Here is a 21,127-nt window from a genome sequence, read left to right on the forward strand (position 1 = left end):
AGTTTCATCCATCTCATCAGAACTGATTCAAATGAATTCTTTTTTACGGCTGAGTAATACTCCATTGTGTATATGTACCACGGCTTTCTTATCCATTCATCTGCTGATGGACATCTAGGTTGTTTCCATGTCCTGGCTATTATAAACAGTGCTGTGATGAACACTGGGTGTTGGCTTGAGAGTCCCTTGGACTGCAAGGAGATCCAACCAGTCTATCCTAAAGGAAATCAGTCCTGAATATTCATTGGAAGGACTGATGCTGAAGGTGAAACTCCAATATTTTGGCCACCTCATGCGAAGAGTTGACTCACTGGAAAAGACCCTGATGCTAGGAGGGATTGGAGGCAGGAGGAGAAGGGGACAACAGAGGATGAGCTGGCTGGATGGCATCACCAACTTAATGGACATGAGTTTGAGTAAACTCTGGGAGTTGGTGAGGGACAGGGAGGCCTGGCGTGCTGCAGTCCACGGGGTTGCAGAGTCAGACACAACTGATCAACTGAACTGAACTGATTTGCAAGTAAACTACTAAAGCAAGAAGACCCCTAAAATCACACTGTGAAATGGGAACACCGTGGCTTGGGGTAGGGGCTAGGGGTGATAATTCAGAAAATCAAGGCCACTTGCTTTTGGTTAATGATCCCTCCCACCACCACCTCCCCCCCAAAAAAGAGCAGTGATCTGGAAACAATCTGGCCTCTTTAATTAAGAGTGCAATCTGGGTGAAAATCCTATATTTGGTTGGCAACTGGCAGTTAATAAAGAGAGGTAACTTTCAGATTTTCAAAGTCTGCTACTTTATCAAATTTATAGTTTTGATTCTTACAGAAAAGTTCATGAGAAATGCTGGGCTGGATGAAGCACAGGCTGGAATCAAGATTGCCAGGAGAAATATCAATAACCTCAGATATGCAGATGACACCACCCTTATGGCAGAAAGTGAAGAAGAACTAAAGAGCCTCTAGATGAAAGTGAAAGAGGAGAGTGAAAAAGTTGGCTTAAAGTTCAAATTCAGAAAACGAAGATCATGGGCCCATCACTTCATGGCAAATAGATGTGGAAACAGTGGAAACAGTGGCTGACTTTATTTTGGGGGGCTCCAAAATCACTGCAGATGGTGATTGCAGCCATGAAATTAAAATAACCCTGTATGCGAGACAGCAAAAGAGACACAGATGTATAGAACGGATTCTGGACTCTGAGGGAGAGGGAGAGGGTGGGATGATTTGGGAGAATGGCGTTGAAACATGTATACTATCATGTAAGAAACGAATCGCCAGTCTATGTTCCATACAGGATACAGGATGCCTGGGGCTGGTGCACGGGGATGATCCAGAGAGATGATATGGGGTGGGAGGGGGGTTCAGGATTGGGAACTCATGTACACCCATGGCGGATTCATGTCAATGTATGGCAAAACCAATACAGTATTGTATAGTAAAATAAAAATAAAAATTTAAATAAATAAATAAAAGACGCTTACTGCTTGGAAGGAAAGTTATGACCAACCTAGACAGCATATTGAAAAGCAGAGACAATGGACCGGGAGGCCTGGCGTGCAGAGGTTCATGGGGTCCAAAGAGTCGGACACCACTGAGCAACTGAACTGAACTGAACTGATTTGTCTGGATATGCACAGCTCAACTACAGAAATGCAAACTACTCAAGGAAATAAAACAGTAGCAATACCATTCAAAAAAACCAGTCCTGCCCTTGGGACTCTGATGAGCACCACAAGGGGGACAGGAAAAACCTCCTCTTGAAGGAGAAGTTATAAGGAGTGTTTTGTGGTCCTTTATCGTTCTTGTTGCTGTTATAGCACTTCAAGCTAGCTGCACTTACCACTTTCCTACACTGCCAGTACCTGCAGTTATCTCTTTCCAGCCATCTATAGTACAGGTGGTGAAGCTGTAATGAGAAACCCAATGCTGTTCGCTTATCAGTGATAGCTGGCCCAGATGCACCTGGGCTCCTTGTCTGAAATCATCAGGTGGGAAACTAAGATTAAAAAAAACAAGAAAATAGGAAAGAAAAACAGGATAATACGGATACCAACAGACATGGCACTCAGCACCTAGTACAATATACGTATTCAATGCTCAATGATGGCAATTAAATTTAACTATATTAAACAAAAATTTAATCCCCTAATGAAATGATTCTCAAATGTGTGCATCCAAGTGAAACACCTACAGTGCTAACTAAAAATGCAGATTCCACAGTCTTTTCAATACACAGGCTATTACGAAGTCTGGGGGAAATCCCCATATCTGCAATTTTTAGAAGCAGCTGGGGTTTTTGATGAATTCAACCATCAGATTGAGAGACAAGGATCTCACACTTAATCCTTATCTGCAATAAGAGATATAGAAGTGATGCAGTGGATGTGTGGATCTGAAATCTAAAGATTTGATAAAGCTCACCCCTCCCAGGGATGTGAAAAAGAACAAGGCCCATCCCCTGTTCCTGAAGAACCCAGAATAAACAAATCAACACTCCCCAAATATTTTAAATGTCTTGTGATAAAGTGCCTGCAATATCTCAGGAATGCATGGATACAGTTTTAGTAATTTATAAGGACACACATTACCTTCCAATTTTCATTAAGTTTAATATCACATATTCTACTTTCCCATCACCACTAAATTACACAAATTATAATTTGAAATATTAGTTTATTAGTAAAGTATTTCAATGTCACTTTAGATATATAATTGAAATAAATGTCAACGTGTATTTAAAATTTTGGTGTTCTGAATATGTGTCACATTTGAGTAACGTGATTGTCTTTTCAGGTAGTTCACATTTCAAGTTGTTTATATTATGATAGTAAAATTGTTGTAAGTGACTCTATCATGATGTCCCTACAATTAAAGGAAAACACACACACACACATGCGTGGCAAGCAACTATGGATGCCCCAATCCATAGTCTTGGTAATTTAGGCCATGTCATTTAATTTCTCTGCACCTAATTTCCTTCACCTGCCAGTGAGGATATTAAATTAGATAGTCTGGAAAACCACTTATAGTCTAAAGCTTATTGAAAAATGAGGTTAAGAATAGGCTTAATGAGACTGAAATGATTTGCATCATAAAAATAGTTAAGACCAGATCAATGGATGCTGAGGAAAAAAACAAAGAAAAACGCAATTTACCCTGAGGTTAAACTTTATGTTCTAGAGGATCTTGACTGTGAAGACAAGTTTCACAGGGACACTGTTAAAATGCAGTTACGATTCAGCACGTCTGGTGTGGGGCCCCAGATGCGTTATCTCTGACCAGCTCTCTGGTGACACAAGGCGCTACAGGTATGCGCAGTGCACTGTGAGCAAGCGAGGATGCAGAGTGAAGCCAAGAGGCAGAATGAAGAGTAAGAAAGCACCATCAAGAAAGCGGTCGGTGAGTCAACACCACCAATAGCCCACTGGAAAACAGATTATTTTTTAATCACACACAAAAGACAATTTGTTTAAAACAATTAAAGGACCGGAGGAGCCTGGGAGGCTGCAGTCCATGGGGTGGCTAAGAGTCGGACACGACTGAGTCACTTCACTTTCATGCACTGGAGAAGGAAATGGCAACCCACTCCAGTGTTCATGCCTGGAGAATCCCAGGGACGGGGGAGCCTGGTGGGCTACGGTCTATGGGGTCACACAGAGTCGGACACGACTGAAGTGACGCAGCAGCAGCAGCAGCCTAATATATGTTTTTTTTAAGGAACTGCTACGTGTGGCAGGGAGCCAATCTCCCAGCACAGGGCGGCCCTCCAGTGTCTCTCAACTGTGAGCGCACATTATAGTCACAGAGGAGCCCAGGAAAACCAGAGACACCCGAAAACCTGCCACCCCCACCCTACATCAGTTAGAATTTCTGGAGACGGGGCCTACCTAGGTCTTAGCATTTTTCGTTTTCTGTTTAATGCTCCCCAGGGGATTATGCTATTGAAAGCCACTGGGTTCCATTTACACAAAGTCACAGTAAAATACACAAAAGTGAACTAACTAATCCAACCTACTTTCTTTTTTTTAATTAACTTTTAATTGGAACATAATTGCTTTATAATATTGTGTCGGTTTCTGCCATGTATCAGGACGAATCAGTCATGGGTATACTCATGTCCCTTCCCTCCTGAACCTCCCTCCAACCTCACACCCCATCCCACCCCTCCAGACTGTCATAGAGCACCAGCTTTGAGACCCTGTGTCATATAGCACATTCCCACCAGCTATCTGTTTTAAATATGGTAGTACGTATGTCTCAGTGATACTCTCCCAATTCGTCGCACCCTCTCCTTCACCTTCTGTGGCCACAAGTGTGTGCTCTATGTCTGCACTGCCATCGTTGCCCTGCAAATAGGTTCATCAGTATCATCTTTCCAGAGTCCATATATATGCATTAATACACGATATTTTTCTCTTTCTGACTTACTTCACTCTGTATACTAGGCTCTAGGTTTACCTACCCCATCAGAACTGACTCAAATGCATTGCTTTTTATGGCTGAGTAATATTCCATTGTGTATATGTTCCGCAACTTCTTTATCCATTCATCTGCCAATGGACATCTAGGCTGCTTCCGTGTCCTAGCTATTGTAAATAGTGCTGCAATGAACACTGGGGTACGTCTGTCTTTTTCAATTATGGTTTCAATTAAGGTATAAGCCTAGTAGAGCGATTGGTGTGTCATATGGTAGCGTTATTCCTAGTTTTTTTAAGGAATTTCCATACTGTTCTCCAAAGCGGCTATATCAATTTACATTCCCACCAACCCATTTTCTGGTGTTGTCTTTTAATAAACTGAGGAGCTTGTGTGTGTGTGTGTGTATGTGTATGTATATGTGTATGTTGGCAGAACCAAGAATACTTGAATATTCCTAAATAACCAGTTAGCATATAAAATACAATACCATGAATTTAGGGTATAAAAACTAGCCAGGAAGTGCTAAGCAGGAAAACATTTTGACATTCCTATTGGATTTTTCTTTTGTCCATAAAATGACTAGAAATTTTTCATTACATGAGAAAATTGGAAACGATTATATTTACTATCATAGATCAGTGGTTCTCACACTTTAGCAAGTAGCAGAGCCATTTGACGAGCTTGTTGTAACAGACTTATTGGCCTGTCCACCGTTTCTGTTCCCAGAGATCTGAGATGCACATCTAACAAATTTTCAGGCGATGTTTCTACTGGTCCGAAGATCATTTTGAGAATCATTACTAGAGGGAAAAGTTTGTGATTTTACACACACACACAGATGCAGCGTGGGTTTCTTTTGCTGCTAAGCTGCACAGGTATCTCCATGTCCCTGTACCATGAGCTCAACACTCAGCCAACAATAAGGAAACTCTTTGTTCTGACACTGTTCTCATCCTTAAACAAATGAGAAAAGTTTCATACATCATACAACTGGTTCTGTGTGAGGCTTTAAGTTCCAATAGGTATTTGCTTTCTTTAAAAAAAACTGACGTTTGATTCATGATCTAAAATGCTTCATTAGGGCTTTTATTAGCTCTCATTCACTGGGATTTTAATTAGCAGAATACCACAGTCAATGTGGAGGACATGCAGGTCAAGTTTTCATCTCCTGCCACAAAGGGACAAAATCACACGTGGGGGAAGAGAGCTTTTCAATACACCATCACCTACAGAATCTTAAAGTTTCAGAAATGTACTAGGTTCACAAAAGATCATGGGATTTTTTTTTCTCCTACTTATTAATAATATCCTTTCTTTAATATCACTAGTTTAAATTGTAAACATTATCTACATTAACATTATCAAGAGTCAAAAGATAAATCCCTATGTGATATTTTTAACATGTTTTCAAATAAAAAATGCCTGACTAAATGTAACCAAAAACAAATTTAAAATAACTCTGGATATTTCCCTATTTAACTCCTTGGAAGTCCTGAAGAATGAGCAAATAACACATTTCCCAACTGTAGTCTCATAAAATACTAGTGAAGTCAGAAAGAGAAGTTTGTTATGGAGTATCAGACAAAACTGCAAAGTTGTATTAGTCCCCAGAAGAGGAAGATTTTCGTAAATTCTACAGAAAGACAGAATGCATTCTCTGAGACTCCCTTGTTAACAAGTGAAAATGTAGTTTTGTGGCTTCTTAGCATCTAGGATTAGACCTGATGTTCAACAGAATGAAGCAAAGCCAGAGAAGGCTTTTGTATATCACTGCCATTGTTAACAGTCTTGAAAACATAATATAAATATGCTTAACATTGGTACTTAATACATTTGTTATGAAATGATGCCAAATATGTTTTTTAAATATGTATTTCATATTTTACAAAATAAATCGAAGTCCCAATTTCAAAACTAAAGATAACTGAGTCCAAACCCTTTCGTTTGTAGAGAAAGGAACAAGGTTTCAGGCGGTGGTTGCCAAGCATCACTTGGCTAGTTCCTAGTTACTCATTGGCAGAGTCGGAACTAGCACTCAGGTTTCCTGGGTCCTAATTCAGTATCTCTTACCTGTACCATAAAAAGACTCTCTGAAGTTGCCACTGCCACATGTCAGATAATAGGCTTTTTTTGTTTTTTAATTCTGGGGTACACAAAGCAAATCAGCAATGTTCAAAAAGCTTTTCAATGTTAGGCTTGATTTTTTTAAACCACTGTATATTTTGGCTCTAAGACAGAAGACATCTAACACATAATAGGCTGCTTGTGAACGAATGGTTGGATCAGTTCTTCTCTGTTACAGATGCTCATCTCACAAACCTCCTGAAATTCAATATGTCTGGTTCAAAATGTCTCTCCCCTTCCATGCCCTTGTGAGCAGAGTAGGGATATAGGAATAGGGCTGCATTTGCTTAGTATCAAAATGGCAAGCTGTGTGATCTTTACTGGTAAAAATACTGATGAGAAAGCATAAAGCATCTGGGCTTATACAGAGGCTGGGCAACTGCTACACAGGATGATTTGACTAAAATGACCAGATCCTCCTCTAGAAATGGGCAGACTCCACCGCCCTCCCCTCTCCACACACACCTCTATCCGCATCCTTACCTGACGTGTAAGCCGATCACTGGGATCACTCTTCTGAGCTCACCACAAAGACAGGGACATCATCTTCACAAAGGAAGACGATGTAATTGGACAGAAGGAGAGTGGGACAGCAAAAAGAAGCTGCAGGACAGCCAGAGGGCCTTGTTTCTGCATGGCTTTCATCATTTAGAGATTGAACAAAAAGTACGTTCTACTCTCAGGCATATGCTCAGTGAAAGTGAAAGTCACTCAGTGTCCAACTCTTTGCAACCACAATCCATGGAATTCTCCAGGCCAGAACACTGGAGTGGGTAGCCTTCCCCTTCACCAGGGGATCTTCCCAACCAGGGATCGTACCCAGGTCTCCCGCATTGCAGGTAGATTCTTTACCAGCTGAGCCACAAAGGAAGCCTAAATGCTCAGATAAAGTCTAACTGATCAAAGCAAAAGTACTTCTTAAAGCTCACATGAATTATTTAAAACTGGGAAATGACAGAGTCAGGCATCGGTTCTTACTAACAGTCTTAGTTAACCTGTCAATTTCCTTTTTTGTTGTTGCTGAGGAGATTTCTCAAGATCTAGTCTCATTGTATTGCTACTCCTATTTCCCTGCCCATAATGACATGGAAGAGTTACACTTTGAACCAGAAAACTTTGGTTAGACGGAAAAGAACTCATGCTGTGCTTCTGGTCAGTTGATATAAAAGGTCTTATCAGGGGGTCAGGGAGAGAGGAAACAATTTGATTGCTTCAAGTCACAGCTTCCTAACATGTGTAATCATTTTCTCCAACTACTGTTTCTTGACATCAGACATGTCTGACTCGGTCGTGTCTGACTCTTTGTGACCCATGGACCGTAGCCCATCAGGCTCCTCTATCTATGAGATTTCCCAGGAAAGAAGACTGGAATAGGTTGCCATTTCCACCTCCAGAGGATCTTCCCAACCCAAGGATCGAACCTGGGTCTCCTACATTGCAGGCCGATTCTTTACACTCTGAGCCACCCGGGAAGTCCATATTCAAATATAAATACAAATTAAAAACTAAATACACTTAATTATCTGTGTCATTATTTCCTCCTATTAGTCTTTCCTTAAATTAGCTGTGAATGTACTTCCATGCATTAGAAGCCCTGGGTAAATTTTAAAAGAAAAATCTACCAAACCATTACATATTTTATAATAAAGAGTTCAAAGACCTATAATATGATCTTTCCACAGACCAAACCTTTTTTTTTTTTTTTTTGCCGTCATAACTAAATGTTACAGCAGTCTATACAGGATGATTCATTTACAAAGAAAGAGAATGTTTCTAGTTTCAATGATATGGTTTTAAAAAAAAAGAACAAACAGGAAAAAAGTATCAATATACATACAGCATTTTAGGGAATTTACCTCCCTTCCTGCTCTGAGTCACAGAAGGTATCATTCAACCATGTTTAAATATCTTATCTCTGATTAGTGTATTTGTCCAAGGCCTTATAGGGAAACCCAGAGTGAAAGTCCACCCTCTAACTGCACATACTCTTTTCAGAGGGAGAATTAACATAACCAAGTGATCAACTATCACAGCCAAATACAGAAATGAAAGGCAAAGGGAAGTAATGGAAACTGGGACACAGTAGTCTGAGTTGGGACTTGAGTATCGAGACCATGAAGGATGACAGTTTGCAAGTCCAGAGGGAAAAAAGCAGAACCCAGAGCCATTCAGGTGGGGGATATCCTGAAGCAAACTCCTAGAGAGACAAAGGGAACCCAGAGAACGGAACTGTGTGGGGGACAGGAGGAAGCAGACAAGGGGGATCAGAGGGGAGCCCGATAACAGGGAGCTCTGAGAGCCAGCATTCCCAGGTGAAAACGAAGGGCCAGGAGCCCAGGTCCAAACATTACGCCTGTCCTGGTGATCTCAGAGCACTGTGTCTCCATGGTTCGGAAGATGTGCCAACCCACTGGACCAGCTGCCCCACACGGCACAGTGGTAACGAAACTGCCTGCAATGCCAGAGACCCAGGTTCCATCCCTGGATAAGGATCCCACAGAGAAAGGAATGGCAATCCACTCCAGTATTCTTGCCTGGAAAATTCCACGGACAGATGAGCCTGGTGGGCTACAGTCCATGGGGTCGCAAAGAGTCGGACACGACTGTGTGACTAACACTACTGGACAGGCAAGAATGAGTATGAAATGATAGAAGGTCCGAGTAAGCAATGTGCAAGGTACAAAAAAGCTGTATCAATGTGAGATTTTACTACTGCTCAAAGGAACTGAGTATCTGCAACACATAGGTAGTGTCCGAGATGGTAGCTACATTTGGCCACCAAAGTTCCTAGTAAACCTCAGTCCTGACTGAGCCAGTAGTGTTTCCTCTTCTGAACGTGGAGGATCACAGGCACTGGTTTTTATTAAACTCAAGCCCAGATCAATGCTATGGTTTCCTGCCACGGTGCTCCAGGTTCACACAAAGCCCACATAGGCCGCTGAGGCACTCATTCTCTTCTGCCTTTTTTTTTTTTCCTTCTCCCCCAATATAATCTCCTTTCCCACTCTCCATCTTGCTCTAATTCCCTGTTTCTTAGCTACTTCTCCTTCCAGATTCTCTTCTGATCACTTTAGTTCCATTAAGGTATTAATATATTCTCACAAATGCCACTGAAGTATTTTCTAAACCAGGAAAAAACAGTCAGTGATTAGCATTAATATTCCTTAAAATAGCTTCACCCTTGACTTTATGCACAATTTTGCTGCCACCCCCAGCTCCCCCCCACCCCTTTCTAAATAGACAGGCAAACCTGTCTGACTAGTTTTCTTCTAAGTCCAGCTCTCCCAACTGGATGACAGTACAAATGAACCACAGGGACAGCAGCACAAATGCAAAGGCTATGTAAAGCACATGGCCTTCAGAAGCAGACACAGCTAGGGCTCTGCGCCATCCACCCAGTCTCAGGGCAGCTGTCTCAATGCAGGAAGACAACATCACTGAAGGGCTCACTCTATTGCTAGTTAAAAAAAAAAAAAAAATTCCTGTCTATGCATTCTCTTCTGAACAAGGGATATTACAATGTGGTTACCACTGAGAATCAGATTAAGCCTTTATCTGACAAGTTTAAGATGGTGGATATGACTGTATTATTTACAGTGTGGTACAGAGGTGTCCTTGCGGTTTGTTGCTGTTGTGTGTGTTCGCTTAAGTCCATTAGGAAAGTACGAGTTTGCAAAACAGATTAATCAGAATGAGATTTTTTTAGAGAGAGGGATGTACTTTGAGATTGTTTGGTGTGTGTGTGTGTTAGTCGCTCAGTTGTGTCCGACTCTTTGCGACCCCACAGACTGTAACCTACCAGTATGTCTCTCTCCATGGGATTTTCACAGCAAGACATCCTGGAGTGGATTGTATTTTCCTGTTTCAGGGGATCTTCCCAACCGAGGGATCGAACCCATAAATCCTGCATCTCCCTCACTGGCAGGCAGATTCTTTACCACTGAACCATCAGGGAATCTGAGATTGTTTTAAATGGGTACATTTTAAACATGGTATGCTTTAAAATCATTGTCCATATTTTTCTGGACTGTCAACTATTTCAAACATATGGAAAGGTATAAAATTAATGTAAAAAAATCTGTATACCCATCACCTATATTTTAAGAGTTTAAATTCTACCTTACTTTCAAGTGTTTTGAAACTTAAATTCTACAAATATGATTCAATTTATAAAAACTAAATTTTATATAACTTTTCAGGAACATATTATAAAAATCAAGGCATGTCTCCACACTTGATTCTATTGTTTAAAATTTTTTTTAACCCATGAGAACATTTTGTTTAAGCTAAAACATCTCACGTGGAGTAAAATCAGCCCCATGGTTATCATTAAAGCAAATTATGGCCAATATACAGCTAAAAAAATATAACTTGGTGTCTCGAAAACGTTTCAAGTATTAAATTTCTTTAAAATCTAACTGAAAAGTGTGAAGCAATTTTACACGTATGTCTGTATTCATAATATTCTCAAATGAGGCAAATATTTACCAAAGCAGTTACAATATAAATTTATTTAGTGAAAGGGAATACCTCTAGGTGCATTTCTGTTATTTCAATCAAGTCAAGGGAAATAATACCTCCAATATAGTGATTGTTTCCATTATTAAAAATTCAGACAAACAGAAGAGCGTTATTAGCAAAATACACAGAATCTGTGAAACGTTCCTAACTACATGTTCTTTCCACCTAATCCAAATGTTTTACTGCTTATAGCCAGAGACTCAGAACTGACCCGGCTGTCCTATACACCCTTGCCATTCACAAACCCAGAAGTTCCATTTCCATCTGGGCTCTGAACCCTAAATGCTGACCTCATGTCTAAGTCAGTTTCAACGTGGCATTGGCCATCTCTGTAAGGGAGTCCTGAACGGGACAGTATAGAGTCCAAAGCCGAGTTTGTGAACATACAATATGGAACTTTCAGGAGTCTTTGAGAATCACCTGCATAGGCGCTATGGTTTGCAAGGGTGGGACCATACTCTGAGAGGGAGTTAGCGCAACAGACCAAAACTCAACTCCAAGACACAGAGGTCCCGATGACAAAGATGTAGGTAAAGAATCTCAGGAAAAGAAGGTCATCACAGGTTAAAAACTACACACATAATGGACTTCAGTTCATCTTAAAATACTGAACATTCAATTTCATTTTACTCAAAAAACATTTATTGGGTGTCCCAAAAACTATGTACCATTCTTCATGCTATTTAAACAAATGATAAGGAATAAATATTGATAAGTATGTTTTGAAACAGACTTCTTAATTTGAACTAAAAAAAATAATAATTAATTAATTAACCACCAATATGCCTAACAACCACTTGGTAAACAGTATACACTATGTTATTGTTAATTGGCTCCAAAATCAGCTCATGTATGTAAATTTTTTTTTTTTTTCAAAATACCCACTAAATACATGGCAAGAAAATCCATATACATATTAATATAGAAACCTAATTTCAGATGTTTCTAATATAGAGCACTATTTCATCCAAATAGAGAAAATCCTAAAGAAAAAAGGAGATATTTTAAAATATTACTATGGTCAGCTCAATTTTTCAAGAAATCTACACATCAGCCCCTCCTCTACTACACAGGTTAATACCTGCTTTCCACAATGTTGATTTTTAAGACACCATTTGACATGCAAGTGCCATCTGAATCAAACATTACATTATATTTTGTTACTTTACTATCACCTATCTTTTTTGTTTGTTTTTGTTTCCAGAGTCTCTTAAAATGAATCATCTTTGGCCTTAGTGGATTACCTGAGAAATTAGAACTCACTTAAATTCACTTAAATATCAAGAAACTTTAAATAAAACGTTAGAAATGTTTATGATTTGATTACCAGAGGCTTTTAAAAAGCAGCAAAGTTGCTATGGACCCTCCAGGCTGGTGAGAACATGGCCTTCCCTGAGGACGCTAACTCCTCTCCAGAGCTCCTGACCCAACCCCACCCACACCCTTTCAGGAACAGGTTCCAAAGTTCTCTCTTCTCCCTTCAAAAGTTTCTCTTTTTTTTTTTTTTTTTTTACTTTATTATTGCCCCTGTTGTACTGGCTTCTTCCCCAAAGGTTATAAATATAATAAAGTTTCCACCTTAAAGTGAAAGAGTATTCACTCAGCCCTGCCTGACTCTTTGTGAGCTCCTCTGTCCCTGGGATTCTCCAGGCAAGAATACTGGACTGCGTTGCCATACTCTTCTCCAGGAGATCTCCCAACCCAGGAACTGAACCCTGATTTCCGGCATTGCAGGCAGATTCTTTACCATCTGAGCCACCAGGGAAGCCCCTTTTAATAGATCTTTTAATCAACCTCCCTAAACCCTGAAAAGGAGTGCTGCTAAAAGCAGTAGTATCTCCAGACCACTCAATCACCAAATCCAAGTTCTGCTTCCATAAAGGGCTTCCCTGCTGGCTCGGACGGTAAACAACCTGCCTGCAATGCGGGAGACCTGGGTTCGATTCCCAGGTCGGGAAGATTCCCTGGAGAAGGGAATACCGGCAGCCCACTCCAGTATTCTTGCCTGGAAAATTTCATGGACAAAGGAACCTGGTGGGCCACAGTCCATGGGATCACAAAGAGTCCAACATGACTGAGCTTTCCATAAAATCAGCTATTGAACACTTATTGAACACAAACCAGTAACCTTCCAGTCACTGAGCTTGATTTACCTCATTTGATTCTCACAGTAGCCCTGGGAAGGCACACTTTGATCCTCATTACGTAAATGAGGAAAGGGAACTAAGCTCTGAATTCAAGGTCACAGACATAGACAGGGGCAGAACCAGAACTGTCTAATACCGCCCCCCCTCTATCTTAGTACTCAGCTTCTCATATCTTGAAATTCTTCTTTCCTTCAGTTGCTAAAAACAACTCTCCCTTAATTTTCCTCCCAACTTGCATTTTACCTTCTCTTTCTTTGCTGCTGCTGCTGCTAAGTCGCCTCAGTCGTGTCCGACGCTGTGTGACCCCACAGACGGCAGCCCACCAGGCTCCCCCGTCCCTGGGATTCTCCAGGCAAGAACACTGGAATGGGTTGCCATTTCCTTCTCCAATGCATGAAAGTGAAAACTGAAAGTGAAGTCACTGAGTCGTGTCCAACTCTCAGCGACCCCATGGACTGCAGCCCACTAGGCTCCTCCGTCCATGGGATTTCCAGGCAAGAGTAGTGGAGTGGGGTGCCATTGCCTTCTATAAGCACGTCTTATTCTACATTTCCAAAACTGAACTCTACCATCCTTGGTCTTCGAACCTGCTTCTCCTTTAAAGTCCCTATCCTGTCCTCCCATACCACCCACCATCTAACCAGTCATCTAATCCAAGAGATTCTACCACCTTAACATCTGTGTGACCAAACCCTTTTCTTCATCTCAGTGCCACCATATTGGTATAAGGTCCTCAACTTCTCTTAACAAGATCACTTCAATACTTTCTGACTTGTTATCCCTGTCTCCCACCTCAGATCAATCCTGCTAGACAGCTGTGACAGCTGTCTTCTCATCACTCTTTAGTTTAAAACAACATTGAAGAGAAAATGGTCTATGCATCTTAGGATGACAAACAGTCCTCCATGATCTTGCCCTTAACTGGTTACCTTCTGATTGCCTTGTCTGGTTGACCTCTGCTGTTACCTTCCCTATGAAGCCTCTCTAGTGTTCTGTCCCCATGTAGAACTGGCCACGTCCAAATGCCTATTTAGGGCGCCCTGAGTATCCCTATCACAGCACTCTCAGAACATACAGCACTATAGTAAAACTATATTGAAACTAACTTGTTTTCTGTCCATCTAATCCTCTTAAATCCAGAGTCCTCCCACAGTCTTTATGTCTGCATATCCCCAGTGTACAAGACCACGGTGCCCAATGCATAGTATGTATTTAATAAGCATTTATTGAAAGTAATAAGTATTTATTGAAAAAAAGAAGGATGTTTGTAAAATGCTTTAGATTAGGAAGATATGATTACCACTGTTTTCAAGACTAACTAAAACAACTTTATTCAAATTCATCTGATTATGTAGCCCCTCCATACATGGGTATGCAAAACAGTATTGAAATGATTCACCTAGCTTCAAGTATGGGAACCAGGATTATCAAATCACACTATTCATGGCTTTCAGAGAAGAGACATAATTGTCAACACTGTGAACAGTTAGTCAACTTCAGTGGCAGGAAGTAAGATGTAAAATATCATCATACATGTATCCTTACACAAAGATAACCTGGGGCTACCATCAGAAAAGTAAACTCTTTCATTACAGGGTTGCTTAGATTTCTCAGAAAAGCAAAGATCTTCCAGAAGACTGAATGTCTGAAATTAAGACACCCTTCTAAAGATCTCATATACAAATTTTCTATTAAAAAAAAAAACCCACTTAAAAAAACCACTTATATAGAAGCTACCTGTCTAGGAACCTCAGCAACTGAGCTCACTATATGGCCCAGAAACAAAAGATGAGGACAGCATGTATCTGTCACAAATGACACAGGCTTTATACGAGAGCAATAGCCCACATCATCTCGGAAGCCAAAAAAAGACAACAGATACAGCAGCAGGGCCCGCTTACAGTCTGACAGCAGTAGAAAGTGATAGCTGATAACAGAAAGAGGGCACAGAAAAACCACAAATTAAAAAAAGAGAGAGAGAGAGAGGAAGAGAACAGTACTTATGTCTCCATTCTAGTATTTCAACTGGGCAGGCTGAGACCATTTACCATAAACAAAAACAGCTCTATACACCTCAAGAAACAGCACTATTCAATTCTTTATGAATTCATGTTCATAAAGACAATCTAACAAAAAAATTTAGCTTACATCCTGGGGACCAACTAAGAGGGGAACATTTAGACACTGCTTGTTTTAATAGCTAAATTTTTAAAGTTTCAGTAATGAATGGTGTGAGTGGTCAGCTATTTAGAAAATGTGCTTATGTAAATAAGCAACAACCCAGATGGTATCAAATAAATGCAGTTTCATTACATATTGCAAAAACAATCCAAAGTGTCTCATTCTCAATGTACTTTGGAAACTTAATGGGAATTAAACAGCATCAAGTCAATATTATCTGATAAACAGGTACATAATAACCCTGAAAAGGAGTCGAAGAATTGAGAGTGTGGTTATTTTGTTCCTTGGCCATCAATATTTACATAGTAATTAAGCTGATGGTTATTTATAAGATACCATGAAATGTTTTAAGTAATTTAAATCAAATGTGAACTATCAAACTCTTTACATACAAAAAAAGACTTTACAAAAGACAAATTCTGTTATAAGTATTTTTATTTACTGAATTGGTTTACTTATTCTAATATGTGCACCAGGCATTAACACCATGAGCATAAAGCTCTGGAAAGTTTAGACATAAGAGTTTGATCTCTATAGTAGTATTATCTATAGTAGTATCATCAAGAGAAAGTCACAAGTACAGTTTTTACTCAATTACACCCAAGCTACTAACATACTATCAGTCTATTATTAAATGTCAGGGCATTATGCTTCATTGTAGTTTTTAAACACTCCTACAGCAGTAAATCACAAAACATAGCAACACAAATAATACTCCAGTGTTTTTTTCTGGAATTATCTAGAATAGTTGAACAGAGACATTCCAAAACCAAACCTCAAACTGCCTGGAGATAAGTTTCTACAGGAGAAAACTAGTCCACTGTTTCTCTGAGACAGAAGAAAACATAGACTGATTTATGATCGGATTCAATGAATGCAAAGTGCGGATTCCCTCACCATACAATATTGATGTGCGTGACTCTACAATTAATTTAAAAATCTCCAGGGAATAAAATACGATTACTTCTAATACTATTAAATACCATTTAAAAAGCACTTTCCCTCCTTTCTTCAAGTGTTTGTTTGTTTGTTTCCTGAGAATAAGTGGAAATAAAGCACACCAATTACACCAATTCTGAGTGGAGACGTTTTTCTTTGAACACGAAATTATCAGATATAGAAACAACAGCACTCTTGGCAGCTAGCCAGACTACCACATCTTCATGTCATTAATCTTGAAAAACTCATTATACTAGATGACAGCCTGAGGGAAACGGAAGGTTTAGAGTAGCGTTTTTTCTACCTTTTCTGGATAGAAGCCACCTGAAATAAAAGGCTGCCTCTATCACTAACACTGATTCATAATAGAGGTGACTCTTGGGTCATGCCTAGTTGAAAATAAAAATGCTACCCACTCCTCACTCTTGTGATACGCCCTCTTTCCCTTGAGGATGACTAGTTAACACAACCCAGCCGACTGAGTTAGTCTGCAGACTTTCAGAAGTTCTCTCACTTTCTTCCCTCCTCGCCCCCAGAGTTGCTTTAAGGTGATGGGAACCAGCGGTACAGGTACAGAGGTGGTCCTTTCTTAAGGAAGTGCTGCAGAGTGGCACATTCCGGTACTCAACTTCATAAACCCTCAATTAAAGCAGTGAATTTACACATACAGACTGAATAAACCCCTCGCCACCCGTGACCGTCCTTCTGCCGGGTCGCACGGCTAAATCTTGCGCCCCCCTACGCGGTTTGCCCGGTACAACTCCGAACCGCATATCCCAGGCCCCCTCACCGCTCCTCCGGTCCATGGAAGGCGCCCTACTTCCTGCAGCGCGTTCTTTCTCTCGACTCCTCTCTCACCCGCACAGGCTTCCCTAGAGCAAGGGCACGCCATATGGGCCCCGCATCCGCGCGCAGACCCTGCCACTACTGTGCATTCCCCAGGGTCGCACAGGCTTGCGGGCACTGAAAGGTCCCTGTGTCGGTGTCCCCAGCCACGCCCTACCCCCAACGCACCCAGGTCTAGCTCCCCCTCAAGGAGAGGACGAAGTGGAGGAGAGTTGGAGAGTTTTTCCGAAGAAGCACCTCCTGGGGCCCCCATCCCTGACAGCGGGCTATGGCCTTGGGGTTCCGCGGTGCCCATCCCTCCAGGGTCAAGTGCAAAGTCCTTGGCCAGATCCGCGCCGCGTTATGCCCTCTCAGTCTGCACGCGCGAAGCGAGAGGACCCTCACTCGAGAGCCATATGGGAGGGAAGGGCGCACAGGCGTGACTGGGGCAGCTTGGAAAGATCTCCTTCACACCCCTCCGCCTCAGCTCACCGTCTTCCTTCCCACCCACCCCCAACCCTTAACTCCCTCAGCCCAACCGCAACTGCACTTTCGGATCCCTAACCCCCACCCCGGGATCGCAGTCATTCGCCCAGCACTCACCTCCGGCATCAAACAGCGCCCCTCTCCTCTTGCCTACCCGCCCCCCTTCCGCCCGCTCGAACCGCGTGGTCCCTCCGCTTACCTCGGCTCTTGGCTGCTGCGCGTGAGTTTGAGTGTGTCTCCGCCGCGTAATTGTATCCGGGGACAGAAGGGACCCGTGTTTGGGTCCCTGGATCAGGTGTCGCCGCCTTCGGTGGCTTGGGGTCGTGAGGGAGGCTGCAGAGTTAGCGTGTTAGCTTAGGACGGACTTTCTGGACTCGGAATTGATGGCAAAGCTTTAACCGTGCCCTCCCTCGGGTCCGCAGCGCGCCTGCTCCTCCGCGGCTCCCCGCAGGCGGCCGGGCCCCCCCCAGCAGCCGCGCCCCGCCCCGCGCGCCGCGAGCCGAGCTGGAGTGCGCCCCTCACCTCCCGCGCCTGGCTCCGCAGGGCACGACGCGGGCCGCCACGCGCTCAGCCTCGCATTACACGCCGGGGGCTGCGAGCGCCTCCTGCTCGCGCGGCCGGGGCATGGATGGCGACGCGCCTTCGTGCCGCGCGCTCGCGGGCTGAGCGAAGCGCAGAGTCCTAGGACCGGGATGCTCGCGGGCGGGCGGCGGGCGGCGGGCGGGCTGGGGCGCGCGAGCCTTCGGGTGCTGCAGCTGGGAACCCTGGGACTGGCACGTGGCCCCGCCCCGTCCCCCCGCGAGGCGTGCCCTGTGCCCTCGTTGCCACCTCCCAGCTGGTCCCCGTGCCCGCCTTTTTCCGTCACACCAGCGCCGCTCGAATCTGCGTGGTGTGGTGGGAGCGCGCCTGCCCTAACTTCTCAACCTGCTGGTCTGCCTCCTTCTTTACGAACCCACGAAAAAGTTGAACTTGGGCTAAGAGGTGAAGGAGATAAGTGAAGGGAAGGGGGAGGGGAGCGGGGGAGGTGCTTAGGTGATCAGCCACCTGCCTTGTAGGTCAGAAAGGGTTTAGAAAAGGCGAGTTGGGAATCTTGGAGGAAGGAAATGGGGTTGCTGGGCTCAGGAACATCCCTCCTCACAGACTCGTGCTGAAAAGAGCCATTTATGCTTTGCTTGGTTTAGTCTGTGGCGACTTTATCCTGACTGATCTGTGTTTGCCAGCAGCAGAGCTTCGCCAAGTTGGCGTCCAGGCAAGAAAGCCAGGAAGCAGCTTTGCATACCCAGGCCTGCTGTGGTACCTCACCTTCCCTGCCCTCTCCCCCAGTCAGAGGCCAAGTACCTTTAAGAGTCTGATCTTAGAGTGCTGTCCTCCCGGGAACCAGGAAAGTCTAACAGTTGTTCGCTTTTCCTCTGAGCATGATTGGCTATGTATTCAATGTGTATATATATGACATAGCTTTCAGAAAAGCTAAAAATCATGTGGGGTGTAAGCTGCAGAAGCTAAGATGCCGCCGCTGTACATACGTTATACGTTTAAACACCAAACACGGGAATTTAAAAAAAATGCCAAGTCAAGCCGTTCTTTGCTTGCTCCAAACAGAATTTCAGAGATAGGCTGGGATTTTGTGCCCTTAGAAAAGAAAACGGAAACTATGTTTTATTGTGCATAGTATTACTTAACATTAAAAGGAGGGGGGGGGGGGACTAACATGCATTGCTATTAGCATTTTATTTATGTTTCTATGTTTAAGTACCAGAGTCCAAAGTTCACTGATAGACTTCCAAACGCAGATTTTAAAAAAGAATGTGTTTACCTTCTTTGCAGATTAGAAATTTGGAATATTGTGAAAACATAGGGGATATTTTCTCAGTCTTTGTACCTAACCAAAGGAGATCACTGACCTCTATAATCATTTTCCATTTAATTTCATTAGAAAAGCCTAAAATGTAAACACGGATAACAATCTGACATAAGAGAATTTAAGCATTTACTTTAAAAGTTCCCCTCTCTCAACTGTCAAGCTTCAAGTAATCGTTCAAGCAGTTGCAAGCTACTTTTTGGATAATGCATTTGTAAATTCTTGGTTAAAAAAAGTACTAGAAATTAAGCAAAAATACTCAATTTTATGAAAGATTTTTAAGAATTTGGGTCACAATCCTTTACTTAATAAAGTCATTTAAACTGACCGTCAAGTAATATTTTTGTCAGATTTTTGGAAAGAAAATGTGTTGCTCTAGTATGTGGGGATATATCCATGTTTATTGTCTCTGTTTTATCTATTGCCTACAACACTCTTTATATAATGATTATTTTCTCACATCTCTGCACACAAAAGACATCCCATAACTTAAAATATGTTAAGTCAGTCATTGTATACATACTTGAATTGCATTTTTGGAGCTTGAAATTATTCCAAAAAATCGGTGAGTCTCTTTCTCTCCTTTTTAAGGATCTACCAGCATTTAACACTTAATATTATTGACTGAATGGCTGGATAAAGTAAATGATGAAAGCATTTGCTACTTCTCTTGAAGAATGAATGCATATTTCTCATATTTAATCCATTTTCCAAGTTCCCATCCAGATTCACATGAAATTCTGTTCTTTAGCTTTAGTTTATAGAATGTTGACTAGCTCATCTGTAGTAAGGAAGTTCCAGCCACCCTGAAGTATGTTATTAAAATTCCCCCATTATTTCAGTAGACAAAGTGTATCAGTATACTCAGTTGTTAATTTTTTTTTAATGTTCATGGTTCTTCAACCAGTTGGGTCCATATGATTTTATTGGGAGATTAAAAAAAAAATAACTTATGAAGGACGCTAGCTTAGCCTGGTGATCATTAACCATGAACTATGGAATTTTAATCAGTTATGAATGGCACAGTTTTATATCATTTGTCTTTGTAATGTAGATGATATAATATAGACTATAAAAGAATGGGAATAAGTTTAATCATGGGGAGAAATGTGATGGCTGTACATTCCAACATTCCCTTGCTGATTGTCCCAAATATCTGAATATATCACAGTGGGGTATCATATGAGTGAAAATATCACTGACTTTGCAAATTAGATGTTTGAGCTCTGCTGAGTTCCTAAGAAATGTGACCATCTATTTTAGAGCTCTGAGGAATTCAGAGCATCTGAAGGTACATAAAAACTCTTTAGGCTTAATTTGATCCTGCACTCCATAATATTAATAATAATAATGATTATTATGGTTTCTACTTGAGTTTCTAAAGTGTAATTTCAGGCACAATGCTCAGTTAACAAGACTGATCTCATGTAATCCTCATAAGAATCCTGGAGGTAGATAATATCAGTTTCCCTGTGGAAGGTAGAGTAGTAGAACGTTGGGGAGTCAAACATGCAAGCTCACAGAGGGAAACTGACAAAACTGGAAACTGAATTCAGAATCAAAGATCATGCCCTGAGTGACTGTGTCTACTCAGACTATCTCATAGTGCAGTTTTAAGACATGGT

At 41.8% G+C, this 21,127-nt stretch overlaps 1 protein-coding gene across 1 annotated transcript in view; it reads right to left on the reverse strand.

The window, feature by feature from the left end:
- The window catches only part of UGT8 (UDP glycosyltransferase 8), a 104,967-nt gene extending 86,555 nt beyond the window's left edge, over window positions 1–18,412 (reverse strand). The window contains exon 1 of the mRNA XM_069593408.1: window positions 17,844–18,412. The gene's annotated coding sequence lies outside the window, so the exon portion shown is untranslated. The remainder of the gene's footprint in view (window positions 1–17,843) is intronic.
- Window positions 18,413–21,127: the final 2,715 nt, after the last annotated feature.

This window comes from Ovis canadensis, chromosome 6 (assembly GCF_042477335.2).
Source record: "Ovis canadensis isolate MfBH-ARS-UI-01 breed Bighorn chromosome 6, ARS-UI_OviCan_v2, whole genome shotgun sequence".
Taxonomy (NCBI): domain Eukaryota; kingdom Metazoa; phylum Chordata; class Mammalia; order Artiodactyla; family Bovidae; genus Ovis; species Ovis canadensis.